The following is an 8357-nucleotide window of genomic DNA, read 5'->3' as shown; positions in this document are numbered from 1 at the left end:
CAAACTGCCTCATTTTGTTGGTTTTCATGTTGTTTCTTCAACTTCTTTGGTAAGTACAGGAAGAAGTGCGCTTCTTCATTTTCCCCCATGATCCTTAGTCCAAGTCCAAGCTCAAGCACACAGTAGCTTTAATCAATGCCTGATTAGCTTACAACTACAGAGAAATTTGAGGGAGAAGAAAAAAGAACCCTGGATTTTGAAATGGACGACCTTTGTTCAAATCTAAGTAAGCTACTTATTTACTTTAGACCTATCACTTAACAACTTATAAAAACTCTGTTTTCCCATTTAAAAAGAGAAGATTGAACTTTTAAACTTTCTTCTAGCTCTAAATCCTATAATCCCACTGATTTATGGAACACTATTCCCTGAAGAAAAGAAAATAGAGGAAGACTCCAAGGTCAGTGAAGATAAATGTTGTCAAAATCCTAAGCCAGAATCAGTCAATAATAATAGGTAATACATATTTGTTAAGAGCCTACCATGTGCTTTGTGCTGTACTAAGCCTGGGAATAGTGGGGAGGAAGGGAAGAAAGCAACAACTTGCCTTTGGAGTGTTAATGATCATCTTTGCCACAGTTTTATTTTTTTTTATTATTTTTTTAATTTTATTTTATTTAATAATAACTTTGTATTGACAGAATCCATGCCAGGATAATTTTTACACGACATTATCCCTTGCAATCACTTATGTTTCGTTTTTTCCCCTCCCTCCCTCCTCCCCCCCCGCCCCCTCCGGATGGCAAGCAGTCCTATATATGTTAAATATGTTGCAGTATATCCTAGATACAATACATATTTGCAGAACCGAACAGTTCTCCCGCTGCACAGGGAGAATTGGATTCAGAAGGTAAAAATAACTCGGGAAGAAAATCAAAAATGCAAATAGTTCACATTCATTTCCCAGTATTCCTTCTTTGGGTGTAGCTGTTTCTGTCCATCATTTCTCCAATGAAACTCAGTTAAGTCTCTTTGTCAGAGAAATCCACTTCCATCAGAATACATCCTCACACAATATCGTTGTCGAAGTGTATAATGATCTCCTGGTTCTGCTCATTTCACTTAGCATCAGTTCATGTAAGTCTCTCCAAGCCTCTCTGTATTCATCCTGCTGGTCATTCCTTACAGAGCAATAATATTCCATAACATTCATATACCACAATTTACCCAGCCATTTCCAATTGATGGGCATCCATTCATTTTCCAGCTTCTAGCCACTACAAACAGGGCTGCTACAAACATTTTGGCACATACAGGTCCATTTCCCTTTTTTAGTATCTCTTTGGGGTATAAGCCCAATAGAAACACTGCTGGATCAAAGGGTATGCACAGTTTGATAACTTTTTGGGCATAATTCCAGATCGCTCTCCAGAATGGTTGGATCCATTCACAACTCCACCAACAATGCATCAGTGTCCCTGTTTTCCCGCATCCCCTCCAACATTCATCATTATTTTTTCCTGTCATCTTAGCCAATCTGACAGGTGTGTAGTGATATCTCAGAGTTGTCTTAATTTGCATTTCTCTGATCAATAGTGATTTGGAACACTCTTTCATGTGAGTGGTAATAGTTTCAATTTCTTCATCTGAAAATTGTCTGTTCATATCCTTTGACCATTTATCAATTGGAGAATGGCTTGATTTTTTATAAATTTGAGTCAGTTCTCTATATATTTTGGAAATGAGGCCTTTATCAGAACCTTTAATTGTAAAGATGTTTTCCCAGTTTGTTACTTCCCTACTAATCTTGTTTGCATTCGTTCTGTTTGTACAAAATTTGCCACAGTTTTATGATTTTATTTTGGATCCAAAGGATGCTTCTTTACTTCTCTATTTATAAAAACACATACACAAAGCACACACACACAGTCACACATAGTCACACACACAGAGACACATATACAACTTGTTTATCTAAATTAGAATCCACAGGACCTAAAAGCTATACTCCACATATTTTTACAGTACTGCTCTATGATAATTGATGTACATAATAGGGTCCCTGAGGCACCATGAAATATGGCAAGCTTTCTGAGTCATCCGATGAAATTATGTTCAGGATAATTGGCGTTTAATGTATTTTATTATATTCTAATTTTTTGCAAATTGGTACTCCTTACATACATGATAACACTCTTAAGCAGAATATTCAATTAGCAGAAACACCCCATTTTCTGACCATACAGCATAATTCTGTAGTCAATTATTATTATTTATAATTGGCATTATTACTGGAGAAAGAGGCTCAGGGAAAGATTAAATATTAAAAGAATATTTTGTACTACCAGGCAAAATTGTAAAGGTAATATGATTGACATTCTTCCGAAGGCCCACTTGTTCCTGAGGGTGCTTAGAGGAGTCATTAGGTGATTTGTCTGTCCTTTTTGCAGCACTGCAATTGCTAAGTAATGTCTCCAGAACCAGCTTTGGCAACTGGAACATTTTAACCATAGGAACAAGGTGGAAAAATCCCTTTAGGATAAGGATCTGTGGATGCAGATAGAAAGAAAAGAACTTTTTGACTAGAGAGAGAGAAGAGAGCATGAGACAAGCTCAATGGGGCAGAAAGCATCTTAGCGCAGAAACATTTGTCATAATGTCACGGTCACACCAGGGGATATGCCAATATCAGGCTAATGTGCCATTTTGTAGTTGTTTAAAAAGCAATTCCCCATCATTATCATAGGTTATCTGTCATAGGCAGCCAGCACCTGGGGTTCCTTGGAGACAGTGCAGTGAGAGCCTAGTTTAATGAGAGGCAATGTGGTATAGTGAGCTGAAGCCTGGAGACCTGGTTTGAATCCTGGCTCTGGGGCTTTCTAACTACAACCAAGTCCCTTCAATTACTCCTGGCCTCAGTTTCTATATCTGTAAAAGAGGGATAATCTATCTCCAAGGGAACAGCAAGTGGAGGCTTTATTCCTTGACTTTAAAAAGCCTTCTTCTTTAGGGCTGACACTTGGTTCACAAATGCAGATTAAAGCCCTTCTTCTATACTTCGATGGTTCTAACATTGGTGGAAGAGAAATCTACCCCCTTACAACCACCATGGAGGGATGAGCCTTTTGGAACTAAACGAGGGTGATCATGAGACAAGAAAGCACATAGATATTTTGGGGCCCATTTCTAGGGACTTTCCAGCTCGATGGTACCTGTCAGAACTTGTGCTCTATTGACATAGTCTTTAAGAGCCCAGGATCATCTCCATTATATCATGGTAAGACACTGGAATAGGACTACAGAGGAGAGAGAATGACTGCCAACATCCACTTGTTAAATAGAAGGTTTCATAGTAAGGCAAATAGAAATGTGACTTGCCTTAGAGCTCTTCCTTGATTTTTACTCCTTTGACTTCCCTCATTCCAAGAACGTTATTTTTCTACAATTCATTAAGACCCTGGCTGCTGGAGGTGGATTTGTGACTGAAAAAAAATTATAACAGAAAGTAACATACTAGACTTTATTCATAAATGACCTTCCATAGAGCTGAGTATGGTGGGTTCAAACCTCCCTGCAGAAAGACAGATAGCCACTTAAGGAGGCTGAGACTTTTCAGAGTCCAGCTTCACTCTTCCCACCTATCTCTTTAGTGTGTAGAAGTGCCCCACCTATCATTTTTGTTTTTTATCCTTTTCCAAGATTGAAAAAATCCAATGCAGTTCATGGTCAAGGTCCTACTTAATACACACATTCACTTCTCTCCAGCTGGATCCTACAGATTGCATTTGTCTGAGTGCTCTAAATGCTTCATTTATGTTTAATTGGACTTTTCCTGTTGTGCCTTATTGTCCATGTCCACTTACTTTCGATCTGTATAATGAACAGTGATGGAGCAACCTTCGAACTGGTATCTGCTAAATGGAGTAAAACTTGGGTCAATAGACTATTGCTTGGTCTGATTTAATTAGCAAAGTTTACTGCAGTTCTTGCTTAGAAATATCAGCTGATAGTCCATGGCTTCAGTATTTCAATAAATCTATGACCTCAATGATGCAGGAATTCCCTTCAATAGTACTAGGACATGCTTTCTCATCTTATGTGGGCTTCTTGTCTGTGTCTTTATAAAAATCCTTTGTAGGGGATCAATCCATGATCCCGGACCTTTTAACATTTCATTGACATGAATCCAGTTCTTAAGCATCCCTAGAAACTGCATTAGTCTGGCAGTGAGTTGTGTATTAAACACATGTCCTTTTCATTCAGTGTTACAAGATGTTATTGAAGACATGTCTTCCTAGAAAGGGAGTTAACTAGTCAAGAAGAAAGAGGAATAATTGACCATCATTGTCCTGATTATGATGTTAAATACCTGAGGGACTAAAAAGAAAAGCCAAGTGTTGTGTGCACTGCAACTCTTGTCATTAGTTGTCCTCTTGAGAAAACATTTCTATACCTGGAACTTCCAGGTATTTGCTGATCTCCTTTGTCCCTTTTGCTTTGGGTCTATCACACTAGCTCTTTCAGAAAAGTCACCTTATCTATGAAATTTTCCTGAATTCACTCAACTCTAAAGGAGATTAAGTCTTTTTTCTTGTTTTTTTTTTTTTTTTTTGTTGTTTTGTTTTGTTTTTGTATCTGAAGTATTTAGCACAGTGCCTGGTACATAGTAGAAGTATATTGATTGAATGACTGACAGTGACAGTAATGCTAGCCAAAGCTTCTAGCTTGTTCCTCACTCCCTGTAGTTTTTCCATCCTCTTCTTAAATCATATTTAAAAAAAAAAGAATCAAGGCAATTTGTATAGCAGAGTCCTTGGGATGAGAGAGCATGATGGGAGCTGAAAAGGTCGAACAAAAGTGTTGCATGTGTTTATTTCCAGCTGAAATATCAAGTCAGATAACAGGGACATCAAGTGAAGAACTATATGTTGTGAGTATACACTATTGCTTTTGGAAGTTTGGCAGAGAAGAGGAAGAGAGACATAGTGAACTTTAGAGAATAGTGGAACCAGGTATTTTTGTTTGTTTTTTTCTTGTGTAATCGTGGATGATTTTAATATGTATATGAGAACATCCTGTTGAAGTCTATGTTTTGCTTTGTAAAGTAACTATTTTTCTTTCTTTTTTTTTTAATCAAAGCCTTTTATTTTCAAACATATACAAGGATAATTTTTCAACATTGACCCTTGCAAAAACCTTGTGTTCTAATTTTTCCCCCCTTCCCTCCACCCTGCCTCTAGATGGCAAGTAATCCAATATATGTTAAACATGGTAAAAATATATGTAAATCAAATATAGGCATATATTTTTATACAATTATCTCATTGCACAAGAAAAATCTGATAAAAAAGGAAGAAAAATAAGAAAGAAAATAAAATTCAAGCAAATAACAACAAAAGAAGTGAAAATGGTATGTTGTAATCCACACTCAGTTCTCACATTCCTCTCTCTGGACGTAGATGGCTCTCATCATCACAAGATCATTGGAATTGGCCTGAATCATCTTATTGTTGAAAAGAGCCACATCCATCAGAATTGATCACTGTATAATCTTGCTGTTGCCATGTACAATGATCTCCTGGTTCTCCCCACTTCACTTAGCATCAGTTCATGTAAGACTCTCCAGGCCTCTCTGTATTCATCCTGCTGGTCATTTCTTACAGAACAATAAGATTCCATAACATTCATATACCATAATTTATTCAGCCATTCTGTGACTGATGGGCATCCACTCAATTTCCAGTTTCTGGCCATTACAAACAGGGCTGCCACAAACATTTTTGCACATATGGGGCCTTTTCCCTTCTTTAAGATCTCCTTGGGATATAGGCCTAGTATTAACACTGCTGGATCAAAGGGTAAGCACAGTTTGATAACCATTTGGGCATAGTTTCAAATTGCTCTCCAGAATGAATGAATGAATGAATTAATATAATACACAATTCCACCAACAATGTATCAGTGTCCCAGATTTCCCACATTCCCTCCTGTTAGGATTCTTACAAGGTGCTAAGTAAGTGGAATTGAGGAGACAGTGGTTAAATCTAATTTAGCATTGATTTAGTCCTACAACAAATAATGGTTTCCTAGTGATATAATGATTGGTGTGTACTCAGTGTAAAGCATATAAGCAAGAAGCTCTCAGGACCAGACACAGAAGCCCACTAGAAGGTCTCGGAGGAGGAGACAGATTCATTCCATCTTCCACCTTTGTGCTGGCTGGAGATTCGGAGGGAGCTAGAGGCTGAAGCTGGCAGAGGCAAAGAACTAGTGGCAAGAGCTCTCAGAACCAAGGAGAGAGATAGGCCTCTAAGAAAGGAAGGAGACAAGACTTGGAAAGAGGCTATAAAGGATTTGGACTTTAACTCCTGGCTGCATTTGGGGTGATTACATAGAACTGAAACTAAAGCTGCCTCCAGAAGCCCCCCAAGAAACCTGCTCTCAGAGAATATTACACTTTAGAAAAGAATAGTATACCGTCCCACATTCATCATTATCTTTTCCTGTCATCTTAGCCAATCTGACAGGTGTGTAGTGATATCTCAGAGTTGTCTTAATTTGCATTTCTCTGACCAATAGTAATTTGGAGCGCCTTTTCATATGGCTAGAAAGTGTTTCAATTTCTTCATCTGAAAATAGTCTGTTCATATCCTTTGACCAGTTATCAATTGGAGAATGGCTTGAATTCTTTTACATTTGAATCAATTATATCTTTTAGAAGTGAGGCCATCAAAACCTTTGAATGTAAAAATGTTTCCCAGTTTATTGCTTCCCTTCTAATCTTGTCTGCATTAGTTTTGTTTGTACAATTTTTTTTAACTAAATATAATACAAATTATCTATTTTGTGTTTAATAATGAGCTCCAGTTCTTCTTTGGTCACATATTCCTTCCTCTTCCACAGATCTGAGAGGTAAACTATCCTTTTAAATTGCTCATAATACACTCTTTATGTCTAAATCATGAATCATTTTGATCTTATCTTGATATAGGCCATTAGGTGTGTGTCAATGCCTAATTTCTGCCATACTAATTTCCAATCTTCCCAGCAATTTTTGTCAAATAGTTAATTTTTATCCCCAAAGCTGGGGATTACTATATTCATTGACTATTTTGTCTTGTGAACCTAACCTATTCCACCGATGGATTACTCTATTCCTTAGCCAGTACCAAATGATTTTGGTGATTGCTGTTTTATAGAAGTTGGGTACAGTAGACCATCTTCATTGACAATTTTAAAAATTAATTCCATTGAAATTTTTGACCTTTTATTCTGTTTGTTTTGTTTTTAGGATAGGTGAAAGCTGACAATTTTTGTAGAGTAAGGAAAAAACTAGTAGAGTGGGAGAGGTGGAAGCTGCATGGAATTGGGGAGCTAATCATGGGATTTATATTTTGCAGATAAGAATGATTTATGGAATAAAGAATTAGAGGGATGGAATAAAAGGAAATACAAGAAGAGGATACCACCATCTTCTCGATTGGAGAGTAGGCAAAGATTTTGGGAAGTTAAGAAAATCAGCAGAGTTGAAAGTTGTGTGTCATATATCTTTGGCCTTCTAAATTAAATATGAAGTAAGTTCTGAGAAGGCAGGGGTTCTGACAGTGGAGAGATTTGAGGAAGAAAAAGAAGTTAAGAAACACTTGTTGTGAGAAATATGATAAAGTTAATAAAAAACAAACAAATGAGTTACTGGGCAATAGTGTAGATCCAGCAGAGATTAGAAAGCTAAGTATGCAGTAATTGTACAAAGAACATTCCTCTCATTCAGGTATTATATAGAATTCCCATGATGATTTTCTTTGATTATTCTCCCTACTTTTGTTTTTAGCTCTACTGCTAACCTCTGAAATTCTTTTGTTTGTTGTTCATCTTTTGTTCTGGAAGAATACCAATGACATCATAAGGTTGTGAATTGGATTTAAGTGAGACAAAGCTGTGCAAAGTCCTCAGACTTATTCTTTCCTTCACAGTCCTTAAGCCATGTAATTAATTTTTATTGAATAATAATAATACTTTTGTATATAGTTAACAAAGTATTTTCATTTCATTGAATGGGGAAAGCACCTAAATTTGTGCTTATTTAACTAATGAGAAAACTGGGAGTCAGAGGTTGTTACTTATCTAAGGCTTACATGATTTGTATGTGGCAGTGACCTAATTCACGGTGCCTCACATGGATGGCATGGATTATTTACTCTTTTTTTCATGCATTGGTTTCCTGAGTTTATGATGTTCAGGCCCATGGGTATGAGTTCTGAGAGGGATGGATTTTTTTTTCCACAATGCCCAGTATTGCACCCTGTGAAATTATTTATATAATGAGAGGTTTGGGATGATTGATGAAGGTCAACCTAGGAGAATTAATGAGGAGCTATGAGGAGAAAATGGTAAAAGGAGAGGATGGGAGATGTTTT

Source organism: Antechinus flavipes, chromosome 3 (assembly GCF_016432865.1).
Source record: "Antechinus flavipes isolate AdamAnt ecotype Samford, QLD, Australia chromosome 3, AdamAnt_v2, whole genome shotgun sequence".
NCBI lineage: Eukaryota > Metazoa > Chordata > Mammalia > Dasyuromorphia > Dasyuridae > Antechinus > Antechinus flavipes.
Note: the sequence above shows the minus strand (reverse complement) of the source record.